The following is a 16369-nucleotide window of genomic DNA, read 5'->3' on the forward strand; positions in this document are numbered from 1 at the left end:
CACACACACACACACACACACACACACCCCCCCCAATTAGAGACTGTGAGGACCATCACAGAGACATACTTTGTAACACTGATATTCTTGAACTGCAAGGTGTTAAAACATTGGACTCTGGTATTTGAAACAAATTATGAGTTGAAGAAAACTTTCAATAATCTAGGAGGATATATGATGCCCATGGTATATGGATGTCAAGAAGAGCTGCAGTACAGGGCAAGGACATTGACATTTTTATGGCACTTTCTGAACATCTTTTCTTTAGAATAATGTGTGATTGATTATATCCAATAACTATGACCGTAAGTTCATAGTAATGACTGAACTGAAAGGTGAGACAAGTTTTTTAAAAAAGGGTGACATACTTTTTATCTTCAGTGGCACTTTGTGACATTTTATAAACCTTTCACCACACTAAAATGGATGATGTAGCTGCTGATAAATGGGAGTAATTATACTTTTTTTTCTCTAATTTTGTGGACTCTTGTAGTGCCAAAAATTCTCATTAATTTTGAATGTCCATGCTTGTCTTTTGTCATCTGAGCTAGCCCGAGTTGCCCTTGGCTTCCTGTGACGAGGAACAACAGCATATCTGACGCAGTGCGAAAAAGACTCAACCCCTTTGAAATACTGTGCTGTACTTAGCAGAGAGGAATCTTAATCAAGACATCACACACACGCGCACACACACACACACACACACACACACACACACACACACACACACGCACTCTCTCTTTCCCTGCATCCATTCACATCAGTTGCCACACTTTCGCATGCATACATGCATCACACATACTCTCACATACGTACACACACAATCCCACAACCTCTCTCACACACACACACACACACACACGGAGACACCGACTATAGACTTGTGCACTCCAACAAGCCCCGAGGTCATTAACTATCCTACTTCTTATGTGTTCTTGAAAGTAAAAATTGTTCAGGGCCTAAGCGGTCTCCGAAGCAGCATATTCATCATACATGCTGTTTCTCAGCCCTCTAGCCCAACTCCCTCTCCCCTCCTCCTGTCCCTGGTCTGTGCCTAATGATTCAGCCACTCCTCCCAATTACACCTGCCCAGGAACCCACCGGCACATGCAAATGTGTGCGAAAAGAACTGCAATAAGTTCCGCTCTGCCGATCTGATTGGACACCTGGCACTCCGTGCATGCCGATGTTCCGAGTAACCCAGCGCTAGGACATTCCACCACATGAGCACAATGCAGCATTCATTGCCATGCGAAACGGCTTCATAACACACAAGGGCAAAGAGGCAGAGGCGAGTTGATGACAGCTGAAGGCAGTAAAGGACGGAACATCAGGAGAACCGGAACATGTCTTAGAGGGATTTTTTTAGAGGGACAATTTTGGGATTTTGTGCCTGAATGCTCGTTCCGATTTAGATGTTATTGAGGGTATTGCAGGTACAGTAGTGCTGTTTAGAAATGACAAGTTGTTGGGGAAAATGTTGTTGTCTAAGTCAGTGGTTCTCAAAGTGAGGTCTGTGACCCATAGCCAATATAATTAGGTTTACATTATACATTTGAGGTTTATCATTTTAAAAGTTCTTATGCACAGATAATGAACCTTTTCACCAATAAATTCAGCAAATGTGTCTTTTTGCTCCCACCCACGTTAACATTGAGTCACTTCACTCAGGTCATGCAAAAGCGTTCCTACAGCTGCTTAGCTTGGCTTATTTGTCAGCAGCTATAGCTGCTGAATGTGGAGAAATATTTGAGTCTGTCCACATTGCTAATTGATGCAAACATCCAAAATTGACAAAAGACCAAATTATACACCTGCCAAAAAACACAGGAAAGTGAACCTGGCCACATCTTCAGAGATTACAAATGGCATGGCAAATTGTTATAATTATTAGGGGGTCCCAATGTTCTCCCCAACAGGGGTCCTTGGAAGTCTAGCTGGTGAATAGCCTACTTCTGTTTTTTTTTGTTGTTGAGATCAATCTTGTTCAGAATTTTTAATTTGATGATCAAGCGCCATCTGAGATCGCAATGATTGTCTTCCAATCTCCATTTGCAGAGTTAAAGATTACAAGATGCCTGGCCATTCAGCTCCCACTTTGCATAATCTCCTTCTTTAATCATTTCTGTTTGTCACAACTCTGTTTTAAACTGCTTTAAACAAAAAAGACTGTTGGATAGTTGACCATTAGACACTCAATACAAAAACTACCATTGCTAAATGAGAGGGGGGGGGGCACCAAACAATATCTGCAGCAATGTCTGTGTTAGACCCTGATGATGAAAGACTATGCTGGAATGCTGTCTTGCTAATGCCTCTTCTCAGGACACTTCTCTTGTAACCCCACTCCTTAGGGTTGTGTCCTTGTCAAAGCCCTTTTGGAGAGCTAATGTTTGTTTAGATCTTCCAGTCTTAGAGCTTCCCCTTGAGCACATGCATCCACTGTGAAGAAACCTCTGTGGGGCACCTCTGCTAAAATCAGTAAACACAAATTCCCCGACACCCTTTTCTTCCTTGGCTGCTTCCAACTTCCCTCCCTCACAGATGAGAGGCCTCAGGAGCCCATTTTGATTTCAACACTGAAATCAGTTCAGCCCTTCAAGAAGGAAATGGAGTAGTTGGGTAGCGGTAGTGGCGATGGTGGTGGTGGTGGTGGTGGTGGTAGGGGGGAAGGGGTTAGAGATTGAACTCTCTGATGAAAACATTTAGTCTTCTTTTTTCCTGCTCTAAAATCCATTATTGTTCTCTTTTGCGGGCTACTGAGAGGATCCGTGTTGTCTGGCAACATCATTAAACGAGTGTGTGTCCTTTCCCGAGCCTCCCGGGGGGTATTGCTACGGCACTTAATGATGCACAGCTCTTTCTCCCTCAAAATACATTTAATCTCCTCATGGAAGGCAAAAATGAATTGAGCATGTCTCATGCCGCCACCTTATCGGCCTATTGTTTGAGACGGATGGATGGGCTGGTGTGTGTGTGTGTGTGTGTGTGTGTATGTGTGTGTGTTTGATAACATAGAAAGAAGACAGAAGCGTGAAGAAGTAGAAGGTGTGTGTGCTCACGAGTGCTTAACGGCTGAAGGAGTATCCTCAGATGTACTCTAATTGAGTACATATGCTCGCTGATCAAAACATGTGGTGCGGCCGCGTGTACGCGTGCTGTGTGCACTCTGGGAGAGAGGTTGTGGACGCGGCAATATCCGCGCGAGTGTGTGCGCCTTTGTGTGTGTGGGTGGGTGTCATGGCTCCCTGCAAACTTCGACATGAGCGCCAGAGCCAGGGCGTTTGGGGTGAGTAATTAAGACCGCGTGTGCATCACAAGCATACGCTGTCCTGGCCAGGAGCCCACTGATAAGGCACAGTGTCATCCGTCGGAGTGGGGGGGGGGGGGGTGCTTTGGGGTACGTGCTGGCGAGATGAAAGCTTTGGCCTGGAGTCTCTCATCGTCCAGCGAGACCAGGGGCGGAGGGTGGACAGGCTGTACGCCTCTCTCAGGGGCAAGGTCAGGGCGAACGCAGCGAGAACGAGAACAGGGTAGGGTGGGGGCTGGTGTACGAGAGGGCGGTCAAATTAGCCAAATCGCTGCTTTAGTCTCAGCGGGAGAGTTTTGCTAAAGACTCTCTCGGCTCCCAACGCTGCCTCCATCTGAAGGACCCAATAGATGGAGAGGCAGAGGGGAAAGATGAACATGCAAAGGCGGATCAGTCCTCCTCTAACACAGCACGAAGGGAGGGCTGCTTATTAGGACTCATTAGGAGGGGAGGGGGTAGACTGACTGAAACTCTACGGCGACCTTTTGGGTTGTCGAGAAGTTTGCCGACGACGGGAGTTATCCACCAGTGATGGTGAGGCGTAGACATCACAAGACTTGGCCAATTAGAGCCTCGACTGAGAACATCAGTCACATCCAGGCAGAATTCAATTAATCAACGACTGCACCTCGCCATAACGATGGAACCCATGGTCTGAACCAAACAAAAATATCAGCATACTAATAATGATGACATATTCTATAATGGGATGGTAATGTGCAAGGACTTACCAGTTGTTTTGGTTCCACAGTTTTGCCTCCAGCAAAGCATTTTATCGCTCCAGAACTTCATGCCCCTAGATGCCATTGAGTCTTTTTCTTTGTTTTGCTGTGAGCTAGTTTGATTTGAGGGAATTTTAATTTCAGATTGTTATTTTGCTCTGACTTCTTGATTAAGCCTCATTATGTTCAGGTTGCTAAAATAATAATCAGTTTAGGTAACCTTGTCTGGTATGTAGTTATGACAGTTCTAGTGATGACATCAATCATACGTCACTTCTGTGAATAATGTCTAACCTTACCATGTTCACTCATTTTACATTCTGATCCACTCAGTGAGCGCAGTGAAAACAACACCATTACACCATAAATGGTATAAGTAATGGTGACGACTACAAATTGTGGCTCTGAGATTGAACATAATAGCACAATAGCCAGACTAACAATTATGCAATTTCTCTGTAACATAACAGACTTCATTCAGCCATATTCAAAGGCAGAGGTAAAGGAAAAAACGAAACCATGGACTGTTACTCCGACTGCCTTATGTAACATTCTGAAATATGTGTGGTGCACCTGAGGGGAAAATCCTGCTTCATAGCTTGTCTTCTCTCATTTCAGGTATATCACAGAGCCATATGGCTATAGGTGAGCCAAAATGGGAGTGTCTGGGCCAAATGGGTACGTATCTCTTTCCATGCTGGTGATCAATCAAACCATCAATCAGTCAATATATCGAGCAGCCAGTACACCAATCAATCAATTCATCAATTATCCATTATGTCATTCAATTACAGAGACAGGGTGAGTAGTCAGCGGCAGAGAGCAGCTTTTGGCATGAAACAGCCCCACTTATGGCCCTTTGATCTTTTTTTAAACCCTGTGTGCTGTGGTGAGTCAACAGCGCCAGTGCCCTGAAGAGGCTGTGAGTGGTGCAACTCACTCACACACACACACACACACACACACACACACACACACACACACACACACACACACACACACACACACACACAGCAGCACACCACAAGTATGAAAGGAGGAGAGGAGAGAGAGAGAGAGAGAGAGAGAGAGAGAAGGATAGTGACAGAGTGTGACAGAATGACTGATTATTAATGTGAATGAAGGACGTTGACAGGTATGGGCAAAACGGAGAGAGGTTATACGAAAGTGAAAAAAATCCTCCTCCTTCTAAAATCAGAAAAGACCTCTGAAAATAGGGTCTGTTCTTTCTCATGAGAGTGTGTCATTACCCCTCAATCACACACACATACGCACACATACAGTACGCACTCACATACACACACACACACACACACACACACACACACACACACTCACACACACACGGACCCACACACACACACACACACACACACACACACACACACACACACACACACACACACACACACACACACACACACACACACACACACACACACACACACACACACACACACACACACACACACACACACACACACACACACACACACACACACACACACACACACACACCTCTCTGGATTCTATCCAAAGCCATTTATTACAGAGACACATTCCAGATGTAATCACTATGTCCTGTGAAACTGGACAATTTGATACACCTTGCCATCTGCAAAATGTCCTCAGAGTCCATTGTCGAGCCGAGAGTCGGTATCGGAGTCGGCGTTGGACTGTGATTACATGAAGTGGGAATGAGTGAGATGGGTATGGGCTGAAATTAAGTTATTATAAAGCAGGCTCCCTCCCCCAGCACATTAAAGGAGAGGTGCATTTTTATGAGTCATTATGTCTGAGGGCATGTGTGTGTGTGAGAGAGAGAGCAAGCCAAGGGAAGAGAAGGGTGCCAAAATGCCTTTAATAGAAATGGTAAGGCGTTTTGGCTCGTTGAAAAAGACTGCTGTATAATGCAGGTGGACCGGTCAGTTCTGTCTCCTCACATAAGCAAGCGCATCCTTTCCATTTGTGAAGCACTGTGCAATATCGCAATACCAAACCCATCTTATATGCTGTTGCAAATGGTACAGTATATTGATGGTTGAGTGAGATAATCTGTATGAGCATCAGTGAAAATGTGTGTGTCGGTTATTGTCTATCTGGGAGTGTATGTACTGTATGTTTGCATTCACACCTTAACATGTGACCTTTATTAATTGTCTGTGTAGGTGTCTTGTTGTCTTTGTCTGTGTGTGTGTGTGTTTGTGTGTGTGTGTGTGTGTGTGTGTGTGTGTGTGTGTGTGTGTGTTTGTGCTCACTAATAAATACACCAAGGAGAGGAAATGAAGGCAGGGGCCTCAGGTTGGTGTATCAGTAATCCTAGCCGGCTGGGAGAGGATACTGTGCATGTGATTAGGTCTCAATCCTGTATAAATGACATGTCTGGAAGTCAGGGTCCAGCAAACTTGCGGCTTATATAAGCAAACAGTTAAGCCCTCCACAGTTCCCACAGCAACACCACGAGACTAAAGCCATGTTTAAAATTCAGTCGACGGCCACCAAAACACCTTTATTTTTCCACTAGTGTGATGTATTACCCTTTCATTAAGAGAGAGAGAGAGAGAAAAAACAAAACAATTTTAGGCTTAATTCTTCAGAGAAGCAAAGACGGCAACATTACGAGGCGTGAAGCACATTTCTCAGAATGTATTTAGCTCCTATCCTGACTTGAGCCTGGGTGTTATTGCACTTCACTAGGCGCAGAGCGCTCTAGGCTAGCTAGCCTTAATGCTAATGGTAGGGTAGCTCGTCAACTCGTCCACAGGAATGCTGCAGGCCAAGCGTAGGTAATAAAGCATTCAGGTTCATTAGGACGGCTTGTGTTTCATCACTGACTACAAATATATTACTGATTTCAAGTATAACTCAAAACAGAAATACTGTAGGTGTGTGTGTGGGCAAAATAGGCTTAAAGTGAAAATACAGTTTTACAAATCCATTTTAAAATGTTACAACTCATGACTGTAAAAAATAGATCATGTATAGAAGACTCATGTCAGGAAATGTGTTAACAATGTTAAGACTTTGATTTCAAATAATCTCAGAAACACTTTGGATCAAACCATGGCACCTGTTTTGAACTGAACAACAACACCTCACCCACCCACCTCACTGCTTCCACGTGGTGCTCACAGCATGCCTCAGTCCTTTGCCTTTGTCAGCTTAAAATGTTCATATGGGAGCTACAACTTCTCTCTTTAAAAAGGAGAATCCATAAAACAGTGTAATCCCTCATTTGCATATGGGAGCCATTTGTGTTCTATATTCATGTATTTTACGAATCCCTGGGTGGGTAAAAATTTCATTCAGTTTTCATTGACTTCTCTCCAAAAGTCACAGCCATTTTTCTTTTAATAAAACTATTTTGCATATACTTCTGTTTTTTTTCTGTTTCAACAACATTTCTCCCTTATTCAATTTGAAATATTGGAATATATAGGGACTCACATTTGTCTTTTTCAGAGGAGATTTCCTTGGTTACCCCCTACATTAGGTGTTTGCATCTGGATGTCATCAGGAATTAGTTAGTCTGCATGCTGACCAGCCAACCATTTCCCACTGCATATGGAAACGATTCGGGAATGAAGATATAAATAAATGAACCAGTGAATCTATAGGCTCATTTATATGCAGCTTGGTTTTGTGCAGTTAGCACTTATTCATTTCAGTCTTCCCAAGGATAGGATGCCATTGTTTTGAGTAGTAGCAGCACATAGCTATCTCATTGTACCATTGTTATCAACACGAATATGGCTATTGGTGTGTGCACTGTACTGTTCTAAATGGTAAAGAATGTGTATGCAAAATGTTGTCACACATAAACACTCAACTTCTGTGTGAATATGCATTCAACATATCATACAAAATACATGCATATGACATTGGGGGATTGCAATAATGCACAGGACATGTGTGATGTACAGCATCCTGTAGCACCAAGTTCATTGAACATATAATTCCATCAAATGGAATTTAGAAGTGAGGTAGATTACTCAAAACATATTACAAAGACAGTTACTGCTTAATAAGTTGATCATTTATTTATTTGAAGAGCGTTTCAAAGATGGGTTATGATGAAAACACTCCTTCCTTCCAAGCAAACATCAAAATATCAAAAGTTCATAAATAATAAAGCACACACAAAATGATCTCACATGTAGGAAAAGTGTGAAAATCAAAATGAATCTGTGACTTTCTTGGAAAATTAAATTAGTAAAACGCAAGAATAATGCAGTTTGATGTGGCTGTGAAATTAAACCGTGTCGACATGAGGAATCGCCTATATATGTAAAGGACACTTTTGCATTTTTCACACCCAGGGCCCAAACCTTTACACCCCCCTCTCAAAGATAAGCATCAATTTTGGCTCTCGTCCTCAGGGAGGGCTATGACTGGAACCGTCAACGTCTACGATAAAGTGCAATAAGAGCCTTGCATGATGAATTAAAGATAACAGTGGTGGTGAACACAGACGACGAGAGCGAACGAGGCGAGCGAACGAGGCGAGAGTCCTATCTCCAGTCAGCTATAAGCCCTTTTGGCTGCAGTCGAATTCCTTGACCTTATTTGTTAATATGTTGTAGCAGAATCCCCATAGTGTTAGTGGATTAAGCCCTGTCTAATCTCCCAGCTCAGCAAGCTGTACACACAAAGCTTCAAATACGGCTGAAGGTGTCAACAGGGCCGCTTTACTGTAACTCATATTCCAGGCAAAGTAAACACGCCGCTCGCGGCCAAGGCACTGAGGAGGACCCGCCGCACAGTTTAACAAACATTAGGACTGCGGATGCTTTAGGCGAGGCTTGCTGGTGACCTGCGCCCTGACCTGGTGGCCTCCTCTGAAGATTTTAAATGGCTTCTGGAATTAGCTGTCAATGGTAGCCGGTAGTTGCCTTAATCATGTAATAAAAAGAGAACCTAATTGAAATGTTTCTTCAAAGTTGAATGGTTTGTTACGACTTGACTGTTTTTGGGTTTTTTTTTTTTACCCTGATGCCCTATTTTGATATTGGTTATTATAGGCTACGTCAAGCTTGAGAAGTATGAAGTACAGAACAAAAAAAAAAAAATTTTCGTTGTAGATATGCAATATGCAATAAATTGCTCATCATTTCAAATTCAGGATTTGAATGTACAGTACATGTCGTGTGTGCTTTTCCTCATGACGAATGTATGTCAATTTCTTGGTTTGTTTATTCACTAACAGTGTTCCTATTTACTTCCTGGTCCAGGACCATGCAAAATGATGTGTGCTGAGGAGGATAGCTCCCCTCACCAGTGCAAACAGAGTCGCTCTGTTTGGGCCTCTGCACAGTTATAGCAAACACAGTGGCCTAGTTCTGTCACAGGATTGTCATAAGCCAGCGCAGCTTGATCTTTAACTGATAAGGTAACAATTTGTCCTCATTAACGGGACACAAGTAATAAACATATGCCCATTAAGAATCTGGCTCCAATGCTAACAGCAACCCAACAGAAATATGGAATATGGGATTACTTTCAAAGTCTACCTAGACTTATGGTCATTACTGAGCAATGCTTTCATTATTGCTGTTAAGGTTCCTGTTGTCATGACTTCAGTGATCTACCTCATTCCAGTGATGGTGTGTGGGTTCTTAGTACAGGTGGCACTAACCTCACAGAAGATCTTTTGTCATGTTGGGCCCTAGTTTTATTAATGGGCAATGTGACCGTGTGGAATGAGTGTGAGATATGTTCCATGTATAGATAACTTGCTTAAAGCTACGTGAATCCTCTCATGTCACAAGCTCTGTGTGAACATTAATTAGGTATGGTGGAATGATTGGGTATGGCTGATAAGTAATGATTTCATTGTCACATAGGCTAATTATTCAGCCCATTTATGCTTGATTTTACCTTGCTTTGTGTCAATGAAATTAGCAAATACTGGTTTTCCAGTCTAATTCTTCCCTCACAGTTGCTGATGTGCAAAGCCTATTCACAGTGCTTGTTGCACTTTTATAAAGACTTCAGATGACATTCACATTTAGATCACATTTTTTTTTAATTCTTTACGTACACGTGCATACTGTATATAAATACTGAAATGTTGTTTCTCCCAGTGGGAATGATTAATGAACAGCAATGAAACAATAACAATAAATATCAATGAAAAACACACACACACACACACACACACACACACACACACACACACACACACACACACACACACACACCACATGTACTGTAACATACACATACTGTACATAACATACACAGGCCAAGCACATGTAACATGACACATGACACATGTATGGCACATATAAAAGCAGCCTGCTCTAAATGTGGTATCTAAAGTGCAGTCCAGTCCACATACGTCCATATGCCACAAGCGACATGAAAGCAGCACACTCTGATGTGGTATTTAAAGTGCAGATGAGCAGTCAATTAATTATGAGGTGCATAGTGCTGGTGCACATGAAACCATTGGCAGTCAAGTTATTTGGTTCCAGGATTCAGCACTGTGTGTATATATGGAGGTTAGATGATGTGTGTGGGTGTGTTGACGATTGTTGTGTTTGTTGATGATTTTGACAGCTTGTGGAGGAAAGATGTTCCGGAGCCTGCTGGATCTGATGCATATTCTTCTGTGCCTTCTGCCTGAAGGCTGGAGGAAAACCAGACATGTGAGATGGGTGACGGTGAACCGGGAAGAGAGGCCATATACAGTAGGTGAGGAGGATTTCAAATGTAAAAGGTGGTGAGGTGTTTATTGTAGGGAGGCCTGCCCTTCAGAGTCTGCCGAGTGGTGATCAGGAATTTTGTGTTGCTCACCTTCTCCACGGTGGAGCCTTCAGTGGTCAGTGGTGTGAGATGACAACACCTGATGCTGTCCCGTCCTGAAGTCCATCACCAGCTTGTAGGTTTTGCCAAAGCTCAGGGAAAGTTTGTGGGTAGGACCTACGCTACACACAACCAGTGGCTCCACCTTCATCCTATAGGCAGAGTGGCAGACTCATCATTGTCGGTAATGGGAGCCATCACTGTTGAGTCGTCAGTAAAGTTAATGATGTTTTCTAAATGTAGTTCGGGAGGAGCCTTTAGGGATGATTGACAGCAATTAACTCACCCCCTCCCGCAGCAAGGGTATTTAGGCCGGCCTCCTTTTCCTTATGCCAAACACCACAGCGTTCACAAAATTATCCCTCCTCCTCCTCCTCCCCCTACTCCTCCATTTCACTGATAGCCCAGTTGCTCACAGGGGTGCAAGCAGCCATCGCTTTAACGCAATCGCCGCTTAAGGCATTCCAGGACCACGGCCAGCTACCTAGCTGGACATGCTCTTAACGTTACACCCAAGCATAACAAACATACCGATGGGCGAACTAGTGAAATGGTTGGAATTGAACCTGCAGTTGTGAGTAAGCAGAGGGATTGACAGGGAGGCTCAAAACGCAGCCTGCGGGTGAGCTAGTGATCATCAAGCGTGTCCCTGGTGTCTGGCTGCCAACCGCAATTGACCACTGCCCCTTTAACAGGAAGCTGAGGACCCAGTTGCAATTACCAGTGTCTTCACCCCACGACATCTGCTTTTCCAGCAGCTGTTTTGAAGCCATGGTGTTAAACGCTGAGCTGTTGATGAGTCGATGCTGAGAAGCCTGGCATAGGTGTTCTTCTGCAGCAGTAATACTACTGTACAGGATCTGATTCGCTGGGAGGTGGGCTTTGATCTGCTTCATGACAAGTCGCTCAAAGCATTTCATCATTATGGGTGCGAGGGCTACAGGATGGTCGTCATTCATGCAAACTGGGTTTGACTTAGTGGGCAGAGGGATTATGTTGCCATCTTGGGGCATGTGGACAGCGTTACCTGACAGAGCAAGGTGTGAAATATGTCTATAAAAAAAACATCTACAGTATGGCACCTATCTGAAGATATCTGTAAAGCCACTAAACAGATGTCTGTAATGACATACAGTACAGGACGGTATATCAAACTTAAAGTAAATAACAGTATTAAAACCAGTGAGTCATTCACACTGAGACATCTACTTCCATAGGCATTAGACAGTTGTTTTCATCACTAAGGTTCATGACGGTTTTCTCTCAAGTTTCTTTATATCTCTCTAAGTGTAATCCTGTCTTATCTGTTTTTGCTTTTCTTAGTTATCTATGCAAGTCTGAGTCAGTCCCTGAACTGATCAGAAATGTCTCATTTCCTTGAGATCTTATCTGACAGGTTTCACCCATATCCTTAAAAAGAGGTTTCTGAAAACACCCACTTATGCGTGGGTCTTGTCAAAATATGTAAAGGATGTGTCTGTTGCGTAAAAAAAAGTGTCTGCGCTGCTGACACCTTTGTGCACATCACTTACACAGACAAGCCTATTACAGCGAGAACGCCTGCACTGAGATGAACGCGAGGAGGAAACCTTTGTAGGAGTCACTCATTTTCATCCTCAGATTGATTTGAGCAATTCTGCCAGGATAAATCAGCCGAGCTCAAAAGTAAACATTTAAAGGGAGAGCACTAATTAGTGTGATCTGAGGCATTGCTAATACTTATCAAAGCTATTTCAGAGGAAAAGAAAGGCAGAGAGCTAAGAACATAGAAAGGGGCAATTGCTCTCATCTTTGACAATCTGAATGATAATCTTCTCATCCAGCATTGACAGAGGTAGCTGGGCTAACAGGATAGATTAAAGCAAGTACAAATGATCAAACATCTCTGTCAAAGTTTTGTTTTACTAATTTCCAGAAAGTGAAATTATTTCTTAAAATGTGATTTAGGAATAATCTACACAATAATGATGGATGATAGACTAGTTTCCGTGTCCTTGAACATTTCCTTACTCTGTGCAAGGCAAACCTCGAATGTTAAGCTTTCATTTCAAACAGTAATTTCTCTCTCTCTCTCTCTCTCTCTCTCTCACTGTTTATCTCAATCCTTCTCTCATTCTCCCCCTGCTCCCGCTGTGGAACTGGTAACCCAGCAACATAAAGCTCTTATTAGCAGGGGAACTCTCCGTGCGAAGTCGACAGAGTTGAGTGTGCAGCTTCTGAGTCTGTACTTTTGTTATCAGCGTTACTCCTCGGTGCCCCTCCTCTCATCTTGAAAAACGTCCTTCCTCTCCGTAAAAAAAACTCCCTTCCCCCAGCTAATTGTTTTTATGAATATTAATTAGGTTAGCATTGCTTTTGGCCTCAGCGGCATGGTTAATTTCAAGTGCTCATTTCCAAATACTTGCGTCTAGCCCAAGCCCATATGTTGTCGGCCCATGCCCAAAAGTATTCATTTACCTCAAAGAAAAAAAGAGAGCCTTGCATAATGTAATTGAATGAATTATTTCTTACCAGGCTGCATGGAGGGGTTCTATTGATTTACAATGGCAATTTCATCTTTATAAACGGTGGCAAAATGCATGTAAAGTTTGTCATCTTGAAGCCAACAAAGGCTAACATATGGCGTTGTCCATGTAAGAGAGTATGACATGGACAAAAATGCATTTAAAGCCAAATACCCCATATCAGCCTTTATGGTGCCACTGGCAGAACTGCATTAGTTCCGACCCATAAAGCACCGTACACATTGACAAAAGAAAATTAAATTGTTCCTGTTGCTTCTAATGTGACTCATCAGCTGCAGTGAAGTCCTTGGCCATTCCATTTTATTGTGTGTCCCTGGACCTGCTGACTAATCTGCAGTAGTAATAAAACATGACATGACCTTAGTTTGAACATAAACACAGCAGTGACGTGACCCCTGATTTCAGTCAAAGGTCAAACACAGGACTCCAGAAGAGGCTACTGAATTAAAGAAGGGGGTTGGGGGCACTAGGGGTCAACAGGTCCCCACGGAAGTGGACCTCGCTATGATGACGACTTCAAAAACACTAACAAGAGGTCATGAGGAAGCATCACCTTGCTCAACCTTTGATCAAACTGCTCAGACCCACTGCATGATGTGTGAACTTCTTATCACAGAACTGTGCTACCTTTAGATCACCGTTATGTGCAACACAGCACCATTAGCGGGATCTAATTTGTGTTAGTAGGGTGTTGGACAACAGCTCTTGCATAATGTGGAGCAGGTTGATCCTAGTTGTACAACAGATGGTTAACGTAATATCATTATAAAAAAACCCTACATCGGCAAGGCTGTTCCGATTTGACCAAACAGGACTTTTATTGTTGTCATAAGGTTTTATGGTTGGTCGACATGCTTGCTAGTGGAAGTCAGGCTGGAACATAAGAGTGCCTCTATAGAGGAAAAGAATGTGTGATGAAAAGTGATTACCCACCAAAATATGCACACTAGAACCCGTACGTATGGCGATTTAGAGTAGAAACATGTACATGGAGTTTGGTGGCGTATAGACCCATATGTTTAAAATTATGCATCATTATCCGGTCTCCAACCAAGAGCTTTACTGCTGTTACTTGAAACGGGTCATCGGCTAAATCATGAGAACAAGTGCCTGTCGTAATGGAGTGTGACAAATAAAGCCGGCTCCAACTGCTTTCTAGTCCTTCCCTGGGTTCCCCCCCAACCAACCACCCCGCCCCCCCGCCACTTTTGGGTGACTTTTTCTAAAACTGTAATTACAGTCCGAGCTGTGTCCTCCCTCTCATAGCAATAACCCGACATCCCAGTCTTCAACCCTGGGCACATAAAGAAAAGGTTCATTACACCCCATTTTCTGATATTAGATCACATTCCTTTTATACCCGGCTGAGTGGGGAAGTCGAGAAACGTGATTGGATTAACAAGAATATTCCATGGCAAGAGGAGAGATAGAGAGAGAGTGAAGAAGGGAGGAAGAAAATGTTAGTGTGTGTCTGCGTGTGTGAAAGGTGTGTGTGTGATGAGAGAGAAAGAGAGAGAGAGTGAGAGAGAGAATGAAAGCAGTAGTATTTTAATACAGGTCTGGCACTTTCCAATAACAACATGAATAGGACATGCATTTTAACATTATTGTACAATAACGCGTGTTAAATACCTAACATTAGCTCAATGTGATTGGAGAAATAGGTACCTAATGATGCTCTCTATATACCTTGATTTTTCCATAAGTACTTGGGATTCATGTTTATTATTCAGGGCATACAATTAAAGACATAGGCCTACTTAGTCTTTTCTTGATAGTGCTGAAAATATTCTCAAATTGCTACATGCTTGCAAATCTATCTAATTTGAGACATTTTGGGACAAATAACCCCCTCAGCACTAGATTGGTTCTCGGTAGGTTGAAAACTGATGAAAAAGGGTACTCTTACATTGTGTAATACTTTAAAATACTGTCACACATTAGCAACAGTATAATGAATTTTCCAAAATTAAATGTGTAATTGAACTGTAACATAGTTGTTCTGTTGTAGACTACAAAACGATCAATAATAAAGTAATGTCTCTACGATAATGTTCCCTTGAGACGAAATCCATTTGAAATGTTAATGAATATCAGGATGTAAACAAAGACCACAGTAGGCTATTATCAAGCATTAGTTAAGGTATGTAATTGATATTTCAAAATGAGATCTAACTGTATGTTGCAGTATTTTTCACAAAAAGGTTGCGAATGCGCCAGGCACATGCTTATTTCAAAATATTATCAAATGTATATATTTCTTTTACCATTTCTCTTTGAGGGTATCATCCAACAACTTGGGACAGTGTCTCTTCATTCAGATCTAATACACCTTTTCAGTCACATTCAATAGGCCTTTATTTTGTCTGACTTTCGAATCAGCCTAAAAATAGAAGGCAGGCTCAGCTGTATGGCCGACGCTGACATGTTGAAATGGGTGATACTCACACTGGAAGTACCTTGACTCACTCCATCACAGATGGGAAAATGAAAGGGCTGTTAGAAATCCACTGCTGTGTGGTTTGGACCAGAGCAGACCTCATTCCAATCGTTCACCAATAAAGAGATGTGAACCATACATTTCAAATGATCAAAATGTGAATCATGTCTAAACCTTGTGAATTTCTTTCTGAAAACTACCTTTTGATACCCTGTCTCTAAATGTATATGCTGTAAAGTCAGTAATCTACATGTAAGATGGAATGACATTGATGGATGTTTGATACCTAAAGGCAAATACATATTCATATAGGTGACAACCCACCTAACCACTGCAAATGATTGCATTTTACATCGCAAATTTCAGTTACAGTCTCTTAAACTTTGTAGCTAAGTCAGAAATGTCATTCCATTTTACACTTCAGCAATAAAATGGCACCCATCTCTGGCTTAAGCCATCTGTTGATAAACGATTGCTGCCTCCAGAGTCTACCATGGCTTCATCAGACTTTCAGTCGGACCACGAGAAAAGGAGGCAGATTAACAAAATCCAAGTCTAACTGGCA

Source organism: Sardina pilchardus, chromosome 18, assembly GCF_963854185.1.
Source record: "Sardina pilchardus chromosome 18, fSarPil1.1, whole genome shotgun sequence".
Lineage (NCBI taxonomy): Eukaryota > Metazoa > Chordata > Actinopteri > Clupeiformes > Clupeidae > Sardina > Sardina pilchardus.